Raw genomic sequence first — 19,317 nt, 5'->3', positions numbered from 1 at the left:
GCTTTTTATTAGTCGGTGGAGGCATAGCTGCTATTTTGTTGATCACGTCCATTGGGATCTGATGACGCCCATCTTGCCATTTTATTCCTAAAGACTGGATCTGCTGTGCAGGTCCCTTGACCTTTCTTTCTTTTATGGCAAAACCGGCTTTCAGAAGGATTTGGATTATTTTCTTCCCTTTCTCAAAGACTTCTTCTGGGGTGTTGCCCCATACGATGATGTCATCAACGTATTGCAGGTGTTCCGGAGCTTCACCTTTTTCCAGTGCAGTCTGGATTAGTCCATGGCAAATGGTGGGGCTGTGTTTCCACCCCTGGGGCAATCGATTCCAAGTGTACTGGACGCCCCTCCAAGTAAAAGGCAAATTGTGGACGACACTCTGCTGCCAGAGGGATTGAGAAAAACGCATTAGCAATGTCAATTGTGGCATACCACTTGGCTGCCTTTGACTCTAGCTCGTATTGAAGTTCTAGCATATCTGGAACGGCAGCACTCAGCAGTGGCGTAACTTCATTCAGGCCACGACAGTCAACTGTTAGTCTCCACTCTCCATTAGACTTATGCATTGTACATATGGGACTATTAAAGGGTGAGTGAGTTTTGCTGATCACTCCTTGGCTCTCCAGTTGGTGAATCAACTTGTGGATGGGAATCAAAGAGTCTCGGTTGGTATGATATTGCCGCCGCTGCACCGTCGTGGTAGCAATTGGCACTTGCTGTTCTTCAACCCTCAGCAACCCCACAATCGAAGGGTCTTGAGAGAGACCAGGCAGGGTAGACAGCTGTTCAGTGCCCTCCGTCTCCAAGGCAGCTATACCAAAAGCCCAGCGATACCCCTTTGGGTCCTTAAAATACCCTCTCCTGAGATAGACTATGCCAGGGATACACGGAGCCTTTGGACCAGTCGCAATGGGGTTTTTCTGCCATTCATTCCCAGTAAGGCTTATTCAGCTTCCAATACAGTTAACTCTTGGGATCCCCTGTCACGATTCAATATCGGGGAGGGTTCTTAAATGATCCCAAGAGCGAGATGAAGACACAAATGAGATCATAGAATCATAGAATCATTTTGGTTGGAAAAGACCTTCAAGATCATCGAGTCCAACCATTAACCATGCCCCCTAAACCATGCCATGGAGTACCCTGTCCACTCGCTTCTTGAATACCTCCAAGGATGGTGAATCAACCACTTCCCTGGGCAGCCCATTCCAATGTTTGACAACCCTCTCAGTAAAAAAATTTTTCCTAATATCTAACCTAAATCTCCCTTGCCTCAACTTGAGGCCATTTCCTCTTGTCCTATCTCCAGCCACCTGACAGAAGAGACCAGCACCCACCTCACTACAACCCCCTTTCAGGTAGTTCTAGAGAGCGATAAGGTCTCCCCTCAGCCTCCTCTTTTCTAGACTGAACAACCCCAGATCTCTCAGCTGCTCCTCATAAGACTTGTGCTCAAGGCCCCTCACCAACTTGGTTGCCCTTCTCTGGACATGCTCTAGCAGCTCAATGTCCTTCCTGTAGTGAGGGGCCCAAAACTGAACACAGTACTCGAGGTGCGGCCTCACCACTGCGGAGTACAGGGGAACAACCACCTCCCTGTTCCTGCTGGCCACACTGTTCCTGATACAGGCCAGGATGCCATTGGCCTTCTCGGCCACCTGGGCACACTGCTGGCTCATATTCAGCCGGCTGTCAACCAGCACCCCCAGGTCTTTCTCTGCCGGGCAGCTTTCCAGCCACTCTTCCCCAAGCCTGTAGCGCTGCATGGGGTTGCCGTGACCGAAGTGCAGGACCCGGCACTTGGCCTTGTTAAACTTCATACGACTGGCCTCAGCCCATCGATCCAGCCTGTCCAGATCCCTCTGTAGAGCCTCCCTACCCTCAAGCAGATCGACCCTGCCTCCCAACTTGGTGTCGTCTGCAAACTTGCTGAGGGTGCACTCAATCCCCTCATCCAAATCATCGAAAAAGATATTAAACAGAACAGGGCCCCACACCGAGCCCTGGGGAACACCACTTGTGACCCGCCGCCAACTGGATTTCACCCCATTCACCACTACCCTCTGGGCTCGGCCATCCAGCCAGTATTTCTCCCAGTGAAGAGTACACTTATCCAAGCCACGAGACGCCAGTTTCTCAAGGGGCACGCCATGAGAGACAGTGTCAAAGGCCTTGCTGAAGTCAAGGAAGATAACATCCACAGCCTTTCCCTCATCCACTAGGCGGGTCACCCGGTCATAGAAGGAGATCAGGTTGGTCAAGCAGGACCTGCCTTTTGTAAACCCATGCTGACTGGGCCTGATCCCCCTCTTATCCTGGACTTGCCATGTGAGTGCTCTCAAGACAAACCGTTCCATAATCTTCCCCGGTACCGAGGTCAGGCTGACAGGCCTGTAGTTCCCCGGATCCTCCCTCTGACCCTTCTTATAAATGGGAGTCACATTGGCAAGCCTCCAGTCCTCTGGGACCTCCCCTGTTGACCAGGAACGCTGATAGATGATAGAGAGCGGCTTGGCAAGGACCTCTGCCAGTTCCCTCAGTACTCTTGGATGGATCCCATCAGGTCCCATAGATTTGTGAGTGTCCTGATGGCGTAGCAGGTCCCTAACTAATTCCTCCTGGATTAAGGGGGGTATGTTATGCTCGTCATCCTTACCTTCCAGCTCATGGGGTGGAGTACCCTGAGGATGACTGGAGTCACTATTAAAGACTGAGGCAAAGGAGGCATTAAGTACCTCAGCCTTTTCCTCATCCCTGGTTGCTACGTTCCCTTTTGTATCCATTAAAGGATAGATATTCTCCTTGGGATTCTTTTTACTGTTAACATATCTGTAAAAACATTTTTTGTTGTCCCTTACGATAGTGGCCAGATTTAGTTCTAGCTGAGCTTTCGCCTTTCTAATTTTCTCTCTGTATGATCTAACAAGATCCCTGTACTCCTCCCAAGTTGCCCGCCCTTTTCTCCAGAGATGATAAACTCTCCTTTTTTTCTTAAGTCCTAGCAAAAGCTCCCCATTCAGCCAGGCCGGTTGTTTTCCTCGGCGGTTTGACTTGCGGCACATGGGAATAGCCTGGGCCTGAGCCATTAAGATTTCCTTTTTAAAGAATGTCCATCCCTCCTGGACCCCTTTGCCCTTCAGGACCATCTCCCAAGGGACTCTCTCAACCAGTGCCTTGAAGAGGCCAAAGTTAGCCCTCTGGAAGTCCATAGTGGTGGTTTTGCTGACCACCTTCTTTGCCTCACCAAGAATTGAAAATTCTGTCATTTCATGGTCACTAAGCCCAAGACGGCCTCCAACCATCACACCTCCCACCAGTCCTTCCCTGTTCGTAAACAACAGATCTAGCAAGGCTCCTCCCCTGGTTGGCTCACCCACCAGCTGTGTCAAGAAGTTATCTTCCACACACTCCAGGAACCTCCTAGATTGTTTACTCACTGCTGTGTTGTATTTCCAGCAGATGTCTGGAAAGTTAAAGTCCCCCACAAGGACAAGGGCACATGATTCTGAGACTACTGCCAGCCGTTTGTAGAACGATTCATCCATCTCTTCAACCTGGTCAGGCGGTCTATAACAGACTCCCAGCACAATATCTGTCTTATTGGCTTTCCTTCTCATCCTCACCCATAAGCACTCCACCTTGTCATCAGAATCGTGTAGCTCTGAACAGTCAAAACATTCCCTAACATAAAGAGCCACCCCACCACCTCTTCTACCTTGCCTATCCCTTCTGAAGAGCTTGTAGCCATCCATTGCAGCACTCCAGTCATGGGAGTCATCCCACCATGTTTCCGTGATGGCGACTAAGTCATATCTATCCTGCTGCACAATGGCTTCCAGCTCCTCCTGTTTATTGCCCATGCTGCGTGCATTGGCATAGGTGCATTTGAGCTGGGTCATCGAATCCACCCCTAACATCGGCACGCTGCCCCCAGGCTCATCTCTGGTGCACCTAGTTTTATCCCTTACCCCCTTCGAACCTAGTTTAAAGCCCTTCCTATGAGCCCTGCCATCTCATGAGCAAGGATTCTCTTACCCCTTTGAGACAGTTGGACACCACCTGTCACTAGCAAGCCCGGTGCTGTGTAAGCCTCCCTATGATCAAAAAACCCCAAATTCCACCTATGGCACCAGCCTCTGAGCCACGTATTGACCAGGTGTGTTTTCCTATTCCTTTCAGTGTATTTCCTTGCCACTGAAGGGATTGAGGAAAAAACTACCTGTGCTCCTGATCTTTCTACTAATTGTCCCAGTGCCCTGAAATCCCTTTTGTTTGCCTTTGGATTCCTCTCTGCAATCTCATCACTGCCAACCTGCACAACCAGCAATGGGTAATAATCAGAGGTCCGAACCAGACCAGGGAGTTTCCTGGTAATGTCTTTTACCCGGGCCCCAAGGAGGCAGCAGACTTCCCTGTGGGATGGGTCAGGTCTGCATATCGGGCCCTCTGTCCCCCTTAAGAGGGAGTCACCTACAACAATTACCCTCCTTTTTCTTTTTTCAGAGGATGTGAGAATGCGTGGGGTTGCCCGATGGGGCTTAGGCACCTCCCTAGATAGGGCTTCATCTACACCCTGATCTTCACTGGCCTGGTCCTCAAGTTCCAGAGCCCCATACCTGTTCAGTAGGGGCAACTGGGAAGGTGAGGGAGACCGGGAGTGGATTCGCCTGCCTCCCCGAGCAGGGACCTGTATCCATTCCCCTCCATCTCTTAGGTCCCCTCCTGCCTGGTGGCAGGAGGGCAGGGGAACCTCCGATTCTTGCGGAGCCTCCATCTGCTGCCCCTGCCTCATGGATGGTAGGGTGTGGGGTGTGTGTGTGGTGTGTAGGGTGTGGGCCCACCAATCTATCTCCCTCTCACACTCCCTGATACTCCTCAACCTTTCCACTTCCTCCTTCAGCTCTACCACCAGGCTGAGCAAATCACTCACCTGGTCACACCTCACACAAGAGGTGTCCCCGCTGACCTCCATCATTTCTGATAGACTCAGGCACTCCCTGCAGCCAGAGACCTGGACAGCTGCATGTTTTACGCGGGACCTCTGTCTGCGTTGCCATATTTTTCCTAACAATGGCTTTCCCCCGAGTGACAACCATACCTGGGTCTCCCTCTGGGCCGACACCCACCACTTGAGCAGCCTGCTCGAGCTGGGAACGGGGGGGCTGCACCCTACCTGCACGAACTGCCACGCAAACTGCCGCGCCACGCCCTTTCTGACGCGCCACGCCCTGTTTGCCCGTCCTGTTCACCGCGCTCCTGGTCGCTGGCGCTCCTCAGGGCCGTTCAAATCTCCCGCGGTTGCCCCTGGCAACGCCCACGCCGCGTCAGCCTCTCCCGCGAGAGCCGCCGGCTCCGGCCGGGTCCCTCCACCCTTCCCCGGCGCTCCCGGGCCTCGGGAACCTCCCTGTCCGCCTCAATCTAGCGCTTAGCCGCCGACTTACCGCTGCCTCTGCTGGCCTCGCCGCTGACTGAACGCTGCTGACCGTTACGCCGCGTTCAAATCTCAGATGCCGTACAACCTTACAAGTTTTATTTCCTATAACAACTGATAATAGCCACAGGACAGAGGGAAGAAGGAAGGAAAAAGAGACAGACCTAAGCAAGAAAATGGAAGAGGTACAGCAAGACTAGTTACCACCACCATGAAGCCAGCAACGTCCCATTGACTCGGTCTCGGTGCAGGTGATGGAGGGTCCAAGCTCCAGGTTCCAGCAGACAGGTGATGCCAAAGTCCCAGTTCCAAGCGCTGCAGTCCCTTTTCAGTCCTTTTTGTCTTTTTGTTCCTTTTCAGTTGCTTTTCAGTTGCTCGAGAGAGGAGTACGCAGTTCTTTTATTGTCCCGGTCCCCACGATTTCTCCAAAGAGTCCACCCATTTCCACGGAGCTCATTATCATACATGCCGCCCCGTGTTCCTCCATGGGCGCATGCCCAGGTGTTCTCGGTGGGTTCTTCACCTTGCTCGTGGGCAAGCACAGCTTGGTAGGCACTGTTAGCTTCAGGCGGATATGGTGGTTTCTCCAGGGACATTTTGTTTCCTTCAGCGCGTACTCCCCCACAGCAACAGGTTGTTGAGGCTAGCAAATGGTAACTGTGCAGCAGCAATGTCGAGACAAACATAGTCCAACACAGTCTCCTACATCCCCCTGTCACACCAGAAATACAGATGGGTTCTGCCCCTTTATAACTTGATGGCATTAGAGTGAGTGCACTGTGTGCCGGTGTCTACTAGAGCCTTATACTCCTGTGGGTCTAACGCGCCAGGCCATCGAATCCACACAGTCCAATAGACCCGGTTATCCCTTTCCTCCACCTGGCTGGAGGCAGGGCCCCTCTAATTCTGGTCAGAGCATCCAGTATTCACTTCTCGTAAAATTGGCTCAGAAGTCCCTTCAAGAGGATAAGAAATAAGATCAGCCCTTCTACTCTGTTTGGAAACTGAAGCGGCATTTTTCCTGGTAGAATCCCCTTTTGTGGTGGTTTTTCCTCGCAGCTCACGTACCTATGCATTTAGGACCGAGGTAGGTTTTCCATCCCATTTCCTCATGTCCTCTCCATGATCACATAAGTAAAACCACAGGGCACCTCGCGGTGTGTACCTTCTATATTGTCTGTCTTGGGCAGAGGAGCGTTCACTCCTAATAGCTGAGATGTTGGTCCTTACAGGTGGGGAATAGGACATCTCCTCCTTGAATTGCTGGAAATCCTCGGACAGCTTCTCCACAGCCAAAATGCAGGCTTGTAGGGAGGAGGAGAGATTTTCTTCGTATTGACGGAGTTGGCGAGCCACTTCATCCACCGTCGGTGCCTCTTCGTCTTTCCAGGTCATTATTGCCAGTGAGTTGGCATAGGACGATGGTGCGCTCCGTACAAACTCCCGCCACATGGGTCGTGTGCATTGGACTTTGTCTGGATCTTTGGGTAATTGTGGGTTGTCTGGGTCATAATGAATCGTCTCTAGCACAGCTAATTCCCTCAGATATTGGATACCTTTTCCCATGGTGGTCCACTTGCTTGATTGACATATAACATCTTCCTTAAAGGGGTACCTTTCCTTCACACTTGACAGGAGTCGCCTCCAGAGGCTGATGGCTTGTGTCCCTTTTCCAATTGCCTCGTCAATGCCACCTTCCCTGGCAAGCGATCCCAGCTGCTTGGCTTCCCTACCTTCTAATTCCAAGCTATTAGCCCCATTGTCCCAGCATCGGAGGAGCCAGGTGATAATATGCTCACCTATATGGCGGCCGAAATCTTTTCGCATATCCCGCAGCTCACTCAAGGATAGGGACCGGGTTATTACCTCTGGTTCTGCCTCTTCCTCCTGTTCCCGTGATGACCCTGGTTCACCTTCATCCTTCGCTAAGCGAGCTGACTTTTTTGTATATTTCTTTTTCTGTACGGGGGCAACTGATACTGGTGCAGGTTGGTCCACTGGTTCAGTTGCAGTATCGCTCTCCGGGTTTTGGATAACCGCAGTGTCTGTCACCAAGGTCTGGGTGGCCTCAATGCTCATCACCGGGGCTGGAGGGGCCACAGCGCCCGTTGCCGAGGTTTGGGTGACCGCAGTGCTCATCGTTTTGTTGTTAGGTCCAGAGACCTTCTCTTCCCCTTGAGGGTACTGAGTGGTGTCGAACAGGGCTCGGTAGGCACGGGCCAGGCCCCAGCACGTTGCAGTGATTTGTATCTCTCTGGAGCTGCCAGGGTGACAGCATACCTTTTCCAAATATTTTACTAGTTCTTCCGGATTCTGCACTTGTTCAGGGGTGAATTTCCAAAACACTGGAGGTGCCCACTTCTCTAGGTACTTGCCCATACTACCCCCCACACCCTGCCACTCATAATTATCCAGCCTCGGGGCAGATCTCTGGGTGACCTTCTTAAAAAGTTGTTTAACCTTAAACAAGAGCTGAACCACGTTCAGGAGCATGCTAATTCCTAGCAGTAGGGCTAGGACCATGCTGGTCCCAACATCCCAAGAGTATTCAAATTTTTCAAAATTCTCAAACACCATTGTAACTGGACTGAAGGAGAAAGGAGAGGGGAAGAGAGGTATCCCACCCACAGACTGGTTTTCCAAGGAGGAAAGGTAAATGGTGTAATTATTAATAGTTTCCCACAGATGGCTCCTGGAGTATAAAGGTGACAATGCTGAGTGCAAATACCGGATTAATCCCACAACCGATGACTTCATCAAACCATAAACCAGTGTTATACAATACATCAAAGCGAAAACCTTAATCCACCTCCCATGGATGATAAGCAGCAGAAGAGGGACTACATACAGCAAGCGAGGTGATACATAACAGAACTTTAAAAACCAGAGCAACAACTCTAAGAACGCATAAATCAACATAATGACCAGCGACTATTAGACCAATATAATGACTGCTTATAACAAACTTGTTTTAACAAGCTCTGGTCAGGTTTGTCGTTATCTCAACCCTTCGGGCCCCACGTTGGGCACCAAAAAGGGACTGTGGTGGTTTAACCCCAGCCAGCAACTAAGCACCACGCAGCCGCTCACTCACTCACTCACTCCCCCCCCACCCGGTGGGATGGGGGAGTGATTCGGGAAAAGAAGTAAAACTCGGGGGTTGAGATAAGAACGGTTTAATAGAACAGAAAAGAAGAAACTAATAATGATAATGATAACACTACTAAAATGACAACAGCAATAATAAAAGGATCGGAATGTACGAATGATGCGCTGTGTAATTGCTCACCACCCGCCGACCAACACCCAGCTAGTCCCCGAGCGGCCATTCCCCGCCCCCTCCCCCCAGTTCCTATACTAGATGGGACGTCACATGGTATGGAATACCCCATTAGCCAGTTTGGGTCAGCTGCCCTGGCTGTGTCCTGTGCCAACTTCTTGTGCCCCTCCAGCTTTCTCGCTGGCTGGGCATGAGAAGCTGAAAAATCCTTGACTTTCATCTAAACGCTACTTAGCAACAACTGAAAACATCAGTGTTATCAACATTCTTTGCATACTGAACTCAAAACATAGCACTGTACCAGCTGCTAGGAAGACAATTAACTCTATCCCAGCTGAAATAAGGACATCCAGTGTTTCCTGGTGAGGAACTGCCAGTTTGGGGAAACTTTCTGGGTTGAAATCCTGCTGGTCAATGCCTAGTGCTGGATTGGCACCTACACAATGTGCCACTGGGCCTGAAAGAGGGAAGGACGCATCGCAGGGGCTCTCCAGCTTTGGGAGCAGAGGGCAGAGGAGCTCCCTGATGACTAAGGAGAGGGAAAAGTTGCCCCGTCTCCAAAACGGGGGAAGAAGGACTATCTGGGGAACCAAGGAAAGGTGATGATAAACTGGAGCAAGTTCAGCGGAGGATCCCTAGCATAGTCAGGGGCTGGGGGGGCCTTGTAAGGAAAGGCTGAGGACCCAAGGCTTGCTCAGCTGGGTGAAGAAAATGCTTAGCGGGGATCTAATAGGAGCCTCCTGGTGCCTACCAGGGTGCTCCTGCGATGGCTGGAGGATGAGAGCCATGGTCAGAAATTGAGCAGGCAGTTTGTGACTGGCTACACATTCAAAAATGATCACCCGGAGGGTGCCTAAGCATGGGAACAGGGGTCCAGAGAGGCTGTGAAACATCTGTCCTCAAGGTATTTTATGACCTGAAAGGACAAAGCACTGATCAGCTGGTGGGAGCCTGCCTGAAGCAGGAGGATGCACTCTCTGAGTCCCTGAAATGCCCTCCAACCAGAAGGGTTGTTGGAGGGGAAAGGGGAAGCAGGGAGAGAGGGTTTTGTGGGTGAATGTTTGAAGAATGTCCAAAGCTCCACGTTGCAGGGGAGAGGAGAGGCATGCAGAATGTGACTTTTGTAGGGGAGAGTGGAAAAGTGGAATTCCCCAGGGGCTCTCCTCCTTCCATGATTCTGTTCTAGGCCTACCCAGCTGCAACTGGTGGGGCAGCATGGGTACGCCCATTTCTCCTTCTACAGGAGCTGGGACTGCAGCAAGACCTGGTCAGCAGGCTGAGCAGAGCCCCCAGAGGGGCAAGAAGCCTCCACTGAAGAGAGAGGCCAAGAGAGAGAAGCCATGAAGCGGGGCAGCCAGAGAGAAGAGCCTGTCAGGAGTGGGACTCGAAGCCATGCCTCCCAGGGAGGCTGCAACCTGAACGCAATGCCTTAGACCACTCGGCCATCCTGTCCCGCTGCTGCTGCTGCTGGTCCGCCCCCTGCAGCTGCCAGAGCCAGCCCACCTCAGCCAGCCTCCTCCTGGCACTGCTGCAGGGGGAGCTGTATCCTGGGAGCACCCTTGCCCTGCTCCCACCAAGGGCTGCGGACTGGCGACCTCAGCTCCTACACGCGCTTCATACCACATGGAACCGGAGTACCCAGCACAGGGGCAGCACACTTCCCACACATCTCCCAAAGCCCAAGGCAATCCTTCACGGGAGCAACCAAAGGAACCGTCAGTGAATTACGGCTCTACGCACGCCAATGTCCTGTCAAGGGCTCCAGGCACACGTCTACCTTTCCCGTGATTTCCTCCATTCCCTCCAGAGCCTCAGGAGATGGCAAGCCAAGCACTTGGTCTGCAGCGCTGCCAAGCACTTGGCCTGCAGCGCTGCCTCATGGACGGTTCCTGGGGCAACCAGGGTGCTTCCTTCTTCCCTGCTCGGGGCTGGGAAGGCTCGGCAAGGAGGGCTGTGCCACACCAACCCCTGGGGGAATGCTGTGTCGGTCTCAAGGAGTCAGTGTGTGGGAAAGGGTCTGGAGAGTCAAGGCAAAAGAACAGGAGATGCGGCAAGTGCCGAGCAATGACTGGGCTCCCGTTCCTGCTGGGAAGAGGCTGACTTACTGCCCGTGACGTAGAGGAAGGAGGGCACAGCTCTCTGGGACTTGTTGCTTCATGGAAGGAGGTAGACTGTAAGGCATCTCAGGCGGTCACTAGTCCAAATGCCTGCCTAAAGCAGGGCTAGCCCCAAAGCTAGAGCAGGTGGCACAGTGCCTGAGCCCCACTGAAACCTGAGTGTGATACCCAGGCATGGAAAATCCCAAACAAAGTTCTCCGGGCACCTGCTGCCATGCTTCAGCGCTGCCTGAGAATCTCAGAATGGTGCAAAGCAGCCCCCGCAGTCTGCTTTTGCAAGGCTGACCTTGCTAAAAGCCCAGCCTGTGTCTGCTGGGCTCGGAGGTGCCCAGAGGCCTGTCCATGAAGCAAGGCTGCAGGGGGAGTCAAGGGGAGTGGCGCGACTGCCCTATGCGAGGTGACCTTCCTGAGGGAGGGAAGCTGCGCTGTTTGGGAACAGGACAGGCAAGGCACTGTGGAGCCAGGCTGAGTAAAAGCTTGCCTGCGTTGGCCAGGAATCGAGCCCGGGTCAACTGCTTGGAAGGCAGCTATGCTCACCACTATACCACCAACGCTCCTGGGCCACTCCTGCCTCCCGCTCCTCCAGCCCAGAGCCTGGCCTCCCTCCTGCTCCTCCACGTCCCAGTCTTGCCTGCCTCCTGCTCTGCCAGGTCACAAACTGCCCTCTTGCCTGCTCCTCCGCTTCACAGACTATCCCGCCTCCTCCTTCCAGACCCCTGCACACATACACACGACCTCAAGCTGCTGGCACGTGGGTGTGCTTCTCTGCGTGTGAGCTCTTGGCTACGGAAACTCCAGCTGCTGGGTGCTGCTAATGGTGACGCTCCCCATCTGCGTTCATACGTGGGCCAGCTGCGCACGTACTATGCAGGTGCGTGTGCGTTTGCGTGTACGTACCTGTGGTGGTTTAAGCACAGACAAACGCCCACCCAGCTGCTCACTACTTTCCCCACCCGCAGGGCGATGCGGAGCACTGAAAACACACTGAGAAATCTCTTGGCTCAAGATAAACACACGGACATGGCTTAGCAAAAACTCTTGTGGGAAAATCAGGCTTGACTTGGGCAAAATTAATTCTTTGCCAATTAAAACAGATGCAAGTAGTGAGAAACAAAAAAGACAAACATAAAACACTGCCTTTCCTCTCCCCTGTGCCGGGACAACTGCAGTGCTTCACACCAGACTCCTCTACTCGCCCAAGCAGGACGTGTCTCTGCTCTTTCCCACTCTTTTTGTTCCTTCCAGCTCTCTCTGCCTGGCCTCTTTTGCCCTTTCTGGAATATGTTTTCACAGGGGGGCCACCAATGTAGACGACAGCTCAGCTGTCTTGTGCGGTGGGTCCACTGTGGAGCTGGAACTGACTGTGTCTGACACAGGGCAGCCCCTTATCTCTTCCCACAGAGGCCATTCTGCAGCACCCCCTGACCCCTCCACTACCAAAACCTTGCCATGTGTAGCCAATACAGTGCCCATGGGGAATACCAGAGGGCATAACGCTGAGGTAGCGCGGTCGGAGTCTGCCCCAGTCGGAGTCACAATCACGCTGTCCTGGGCTAGCGTGTGGTTGCATGATGTACCCTTTGGCTGAATTAAAAAGGCACAGCAACCAGCCTGGGTTTCTTCCTAGGCACTGGATATGTCCGTAGCTTGTAGACGTGTGTAGTAGTAGCTCAGCAATCAGTAAGTAAAAAGCAGGCAATGCTAGGGTAGCAATTCTCTGTCTATATAATGTGCAAATAGGCCAGGTGGATCATTTCTAGCACAAGTTTCTTGGTCTATGATGCTTGGCCAGATATGAGCATCTGCCACATTCTGTGCTGCGTGCCCGTAAGCAATTTGTTTGCAGGACTCCACGCATTACCTGTTCCTGGGCTAAAATCTGCCTTGTGCTGCCCCTGGTTTTGGCGACGGATGATTGCTTTGGTGAATGCCCGTGCCGGCACTGATGAATGATGAAGTACACGTGACCAGGACGTACCTTCCCCTACATACACAGGGGGTACCATTTTCTTTCAGCTGCCATTTTCTTATTAAGCACCATAACCACCGTGTTTTCATACTGCTCTCTGATTGGCTGACAGCCATTTCTGGACCCCATCATGCCCACCTGCTCTCAGGCAGACCTGTGATTGGCTGTCAGGACCAGCCAACCCTACCTGTGTACCCAGAAGCACGTCAGGCAAGGAAGCCCCCACTCGCTAAACAAAGGGAAGAGGCAACTTCTGACAGCGTCATTCCCCGTGGGTTCTCCTATTGCTTTGTGATTGCCGGACGGCCATTTTTGACACTGTCATGCCCGCTTGTTCTCAGATCTCCCTCTCAGGGCCTGTCCGCTTCCTTTGGACCAAGAAGTGTTTGGATATAAAAAGATATACCGTGCAGTGGTATCCACTCTGGAATGAAGACGAGCACTTAGCACAAGCGATATGCCTGTGGGTGGCCCATTGCCTGCAGAGCCAGAGGCCACCTCACAGTCAACATGCAAGCGATCTTCTGGCTTCTGGCCAGTCAGGCACTCAGGTAGCAGGGAGCTCACCTGCAGATACCCGTGCTATCTTCCTGCTGCCAGCTCGTGAAGCACTCAGGCAAGAAAGACCTATAGAGGAGGCCACTCTCAATTATCTTTGAAAGGTCGCGACAACTGGGAGAGGTTCCTGAGTCCTGGAAGGAAGTCATTGTCACTCCTATCTTCGCGAATGGCGCAAAGGAGAATGAGGGCAACAGCACGCCGGTCCGCCACACCTCGATCCCTGGGAAGGGGAAGGAGCAACTCATCCTGGAAACCCTTTGCAGACACGTGAAGAACAAGAATGCGATTGGTCTTGTTTTCATTGTATTCTACTCCTAGCTCATTTCTGTCAGACTGTGCTTTTCTTGTGTTGGGGTGGGGGTGTGTTTGTGTGTGTGTGGAGAGTGGCTTAGCAACTTCATCTGCCAGTTCCTTCAGGGCCCTCGGATACATCTCATCGGGTCCCATGGACTTGTGCACATCCTTAGGTGGTCTCAAACCTGATCTTCTCTTACGTTGGGTGGTACTTCATTCTCCCAGTCCCTGCCTTTGGATCTGTGAATTGGGTGGCATGGCTAGAGCACTTGCTGGTGAAGAGTGAGGCAAAAAAGTTGTTGAGTACCTCAGCCTTCTCCATGTCGGTTGTAGCCAGGTCTCCCATTCTGCTCATCGTGGGGGGGTGTACAGTTTGTTTCATCTTCCTTTGTTGTCTCACGTACCTGAAGAAACCCTTCTTGTTATTTTTCATGTCCCTAGCCAAGTTCAGCTCCAGCTGTACCTTGCACTCCACAAGTGGGCCACCAGGAGAGTGTAGTGAGGGGGCCTGCACTGGTGAGCAGATCCTAGGGTTATGGGGTGAGGTCTGGAGATGGACTTGAAGTCGATACCAGGATTAGGAGTGAAGGCTCCCTCTGGGATTTACAGTGAAAGCTGTGCTGGGACAGACTTTCCCTCCTCCTTCCAGCCCTTCTGCCTGGAAGGGGTTTCCAGTAACTGCCATGAAAGGGGAACGCAGAGCAGGTGGCATTGCATGCACACATCCAGCTCAGGCTCTGTGGCATTTCTCTCCAACACCCCTGCCAGGACAGAGAAACCCCACGCCATCCCACTGCAGGCTGCACAAGCACCGGTGGCATTTTTCAGGAGGACCACGGTCAGGAAGTATGAGCCACAGAAGAGGTCTTCCTGTGCACACATCTATCAGGAAGAGAGGACATGCGCAGAGTGGGATCGGAGGGTGCCAAAGCGTGTGGTGATTGAGGGAGATGCTGAGGGAGCTTGGTTTGTTCAGCCCGGAGAAGAGAAGGTGAGGGGGCAACTGATTGCAGGCTTCCACTGTGTGGAGCATGGTTTGTAGAGAAGGCAAAGGCAGTCCCTTCCTGGACAAAAGTCAGCTGGACAAGGTGGCAAGGATCCTCCACTGTCTTTGCAGTTAGCCCTGCACTGAGCAGCAGGATAGTCTACACACCTGCAAGTGGCCTGCCAACCTTTTTCCTAGGACTGCATCATTCTTTGCAGCGGTTGCTGTTTTAAATAAAACCCTTTGATTCACATAAACCCCATGCAAATCATAATTAGAGCCTGAGACCTGATGTTCTCTTTGTGTGTGGTTTTTGGTGGGTGGGGGTTATCCGTAGGAGACAGGGCTAGTGTGGGTAGGTTTCCTGCTCATGCAACAATCTCAAGTCATTGTCCTGGGGAAAAGACTGTGTGCAGTAAAGGGCCTTTTCAGCAAAGCCTCTGTGCTTGGCATCCTTGTTAACTGGGTTGAATAAAAGTTTTCATGTGGTCTGTATAATGACACCTCAAGGATGCCCACTTCTCTCTCTCATTCTCAGCCTGGTTGTTTCACCCCACTTTTAAAACCCACCTAGTTCTAGGTTTGATCTGCATGAGCCAAGAGGTCTGAGTGTGCTCCATGGCTCCTAGGAGAGCACAAGGGCTGGGTTTGTGCAGGCAGGGAACAACAACTGCTCTGCATTTCCCTTTCAGTGACTATAGACCTCTCTGGGCTGGAAGGAGGAGGGAAAGTCTGTCCAAGCACAGATCTCTCTGCAAATCCTGGAGGGAGCCTTCAATCCTAATCCTGGTATTTACTTCCTGTCCATCTCCAGACCTCACCCCATACCCCTGGGGCCTGCTCACCAGTGCTGGCACCCTCACTGTCATCTCCTGGTGGCCTACTTGTGGGCCTGGGAGGCTCAGTTGTGAGAATCCCTGGCTGCTAGGGTGGGCACCAGGCCTCAAGCCCCTTCTCGGGTGAAAGCGTACCTGGATACGTTGGATACGTGGTTGGAGTGGGTCATCTCAAATCTTCCTTTCCAGCACAAGCTCATTGATGAAAGCTGAGCAGAAGGATTGTTGCCCTTCCCTTGGCACTGCAGAGGCTACATCTGGATTGGTGTGCCCATTTTGTTTTGATGCAGGCTGAAGTTTCCTGGCCAACACCTCACACACACACACGCGTGCGCGTGCACACACACAAACATACACACCCACAAAAAGAGGAGAGCAGAGTCAGACAGAAATGGGCTAGGAATAGTGTAATGAAAACAACAATCACCTTCTTCTTCTTCATTTGTCTGGAAAGCGTTTCCAGGATGAGTTGCTCCTTCCCCTTTCCAGGGATCGAGGAGAGACTGGCCAGCCTGCAGTTCCCCAGGTCCTCCTTTGTGCCCTTCTGGAAGATTGGAGTGACTTTGACTTTCTTCCAGGCCTCAGGGAACTCTCCCAGTTGCCATCACCGTTCAAAGGCAATCCGGAGTTTCTTCTTCCAGAAGTTCTCCTTGTCTGAGTGCTTCTGTGAGCTGGCAGCAGGAAGACGGCATGGGTATCTGTAAGTGAGCTCCCTGCTACCTGGGTACCTGATTGGCCAGAAGCCAGATTATGGCTTGGATGTTGACTGTGAGGTTGCGTCTGGCTCCGCAGGCCATCTGCAGGAACATGGCTTGTGCTAGGTGCTTGCGTTCTTGATAAGCAGCAGCGTGCACATTTTGGGCTGTGTGCTTGTGAGTTCCCTTCAACCTCATTGCCTGCTAGGCCAGCAGCAGGCATGTGGTTTGCATTTTGATCTTAAGGTCACTTCTGTCTCTGCAGCTGATGGGCCGGAGTAGGCTCACGGCAGCTCTAGGCGCTTGTGAAGGTCACTGGTGCCTGAATACCTGATAGGAAAGAAGGAGGCACGTGGCTTGGATGCTGATTGCAAGGTCACTGCTACCTGAGTAGCAGACGGGCCAGTGAGAGGAATATTCCAGGCAAGTGAAGAACTGCAGTGTCCCAACAGCTACAGGAAGTTGTGTAAGGAAAGAGCCAGACTCTCCGGAGAGGGGCGCTGCGAAAGGGCAAGATTAACACTAACAAGTTGCAACAAGGGAAATGCCAGCTGCCTCTGTGGGAAAGTAAGTGACAAGGGGCACGGTGCAGCCCTGGAAGAGCTGCCCAAGAGACAGTGACCTCTCCGACAGTGGCAGTGTTCAGAAGTTGATGGGGCAAGGCCCAGAGCTTCCTGAGGTAACTGGGAAGTTTGGCCTGCTCAGGGCAGGCAGTTGTCCCATAGGACCTCCAGAGGTCCCTTCTAACCTTCATTATTCTGGGGTGCACTGAGTCTCATGGGCCCTTGAGTAGCCACTGAAAGGCAATGCCTTGGAAGGCTGCAGCAGCACGAGATTGCACAGAAGTACCAGTTGTTTCACGAACGGTGCTACAGTGTGTAGAAATGTCCTTGAAGAAAGCAGCACTTTGGGAGGAATGAGGCTATAAGCTCTGCTATCCCTGGCACGCCTGAGGCCAGGGCACTGTGTCCACTGAAGTCCACCGCAGGGTGACTCGTGTTTGCCTGGAGTTCAGGGTTTTTCCAAACTCTTCCACATCACGATGACTCCCAGGTGCTCTGGGAGACTGATCCATTGTCCCTTTGTAGTTTGAAATGCATGGAATGGGCCACTCCATCCCTCACCCAGGAAAAAGGGCTGTGAGCTTTTGGCTCCCTGCCCTGAGCCTCTCCTCAAAAGCAGGCCATCCAGGCCTCTGGCCTCTGGGATGACCTTGCTGAGCAAAACAGGTCAATTTGGGCGTGGGTCTCTCTCAGGGAAGGATGCGGGCATCTCTTTGATCACAAAACCATGCTGTGGTAGAGCCTGATGAGCGTAATCTAGGTCCTCGTGGCCGTCACGCCTGCGGGCAGGGGACTTCCCTGCAGCACACCATGGTTTTTCCTTGCTGTTCAGCTTTGCCACATCCCTGGAAAGGGTGTCTCTTCTCCCATATGGGATTGTGCAGTCTTGACCTGCTGCCTGAACCTACCCACAGTCTTCTGTGCACCTACGATGACCTGCAGGGAGAAATGTCTCTCTGGTTCAGCCTGAGTGCCTGCACTGAAAGCACTTGAGAGCTGGCTTGAGGTGCCCTTCATGGTTGAATTTCACCATGATTCGTGGACAAGCTCACCATGAAGAGGGCAAACTGACAAAGCCGATCCGTATGACGCAAACTCACTTAAAAACTCTGCACACCTAGCCTGAGACCTTGGAGTTAATTGGCCTTATGAAGCTGGGACACAGATGAATCACTTCAATGTTCAATGGTATAAAAAGGTAGAAGAACATTCGGGATGAAAGAGGCAAGGGCTTAATCACCAGAGAGACCTCGGCAAGCAGAGGCTACTAGGTGTTGAGATGCTTCATGAGCAAGGAATGTTTGTGGCCCCCCCAGGGCTCTGGGACACAGCATAAAAGCCTGCGCTGCTCCAGGCTCTGCATCCTCCTCTCTTGCCTCCCTTTCCTCGAGGAGCAAGGTAAGCCTGAGTCCGCTCCATCTCTCTCTGTGGGCTGAACTGCTGTCATGGTGGCTACGAAGGTAGATACTTGGGCTGCCTTCGCCCTGCCATACAACTGTTGAAGAGCTGTAACATCTTTCCCGTCAGATAGGGCTGGCTGGGGAGAGCTGGGAAGAGGAGGGTTCTTTCAAGCAGAAGGGGATCCATGGGGCTCAGCTACAGGGGGGTCTGCCCACCAGAATGTGCACCTTTAGCTGATGGTCTCTAACCACATGGCCAAGTGCATCCAGTGTCTTCTTCAAAGCAACAATGGAGATGGGGTATGATCAGTCTTTCCACAGGCGCTTTAACGCCACTGGCTGGGGCCTATTCCAAAAGTGGGTCAGCCTTCCTGTGCCGTGCAACTCGGAGGGCACGATGAGGGCTGTGGGAACTGTAGGCACACTGGGTGTTTTGAAAACAAAGAGTGTCCATGGAGAGAGCTGAGGAAAAGACAGACAGGCTGATATTGAGGTTCGTGCTCCCTGCCTGCTCTGTGTTTCAGCTTTGCCTCCCTCGCTGAGAGATGTCTTGCTTCAGACCCTGTCTCCCAACGCCCTGCGGCGCCTCCGGCCCAACCCCACTTGCAAGCAGCTGCAGTGAGCCCTGTGTCGCCCGCTGCGCTGACTCAACGGTGGCCATCCAGGCCTCCCCGGTGGTGGTGACCCTGCCGGGCCCCATCCTCACCTCTTTCCCTCAGAGCACAGCCGTGGGATCCTCGCTGTCAGCGGCTGTTGGGAGCTCCCTCAGCGCCGGGGGGGTTCCCATCTCTTCTGGGGGCTCCCTTGGTCTGGGGGGGTCAGGGCTGTGTCTGCTTCCCACCCGCTGCGGTCTGAACTGCTGAAGCCAGCAGATCTTCCCCTTTGGAGCACCAAGGAAGACAGGCATCCTGCAGCAGCAGGAGCATAGCCACGGCTTGCAGGTGGGCTCAGTGTCCTCATCCCACCTGGCAGAAGGGACCTGTGCCTGCTGCTCCTCGCTGCACTGCAGGCCTCGCCGTGTCTCCTCGGGCTCTGCTTTGCTCTGAGCTCCTCAGGAAAGGGCTCGTTCTCTTCTGCTTTGCTGAACCTCCTGCTGACGGAGGGAGTGTGCCGGAGTTAGGGCCTGCTCTTGGTGGGCTGGCATTGCCACCGGGTAGATTGGGATGGGGAAAGGCAAGCGCTTTGC

At 52.9% G+C, this 19,317-nt stretch overlaps 1 non-coding gene across 1 annotated transcript; it reads right to left on the bottom strand.

The window, feature by feature from the left end:
- Positions 1–11,310: 11,310 nt before the first annotated feature.
- Positions 11,311–11,382, bottom strand: TRNAG-UCC (transfer RNA glycine (anticodon UCC)). The gene has a single exon. It is a non-coding gene; the product is annotated as a tRNA-Gly (tRNA).
- Between the last annotated feature and the right edge of the window lie 7,935 nt (positions 11,383–19,317).

Source organism: Harpia harpyja, chromosome 14 (genome assembly GCF_026419915.1).
Source record: "Harpia harpyja isolate bHarHar1 chromosome 14, bHarHar1 primary haplotype, whole genome shotgun sequence".
NCBI classification, from domain to species: Eukaryota; Metazoa; Chordata; class Aves; order Accipitriformes; family Accipitridae; genus Harpia; species Harpia harpyja.
Note: the sequence above shows the minus strand (reverse complement) of the source record. Positions and strands in the feature narration are given on the sequence as shown.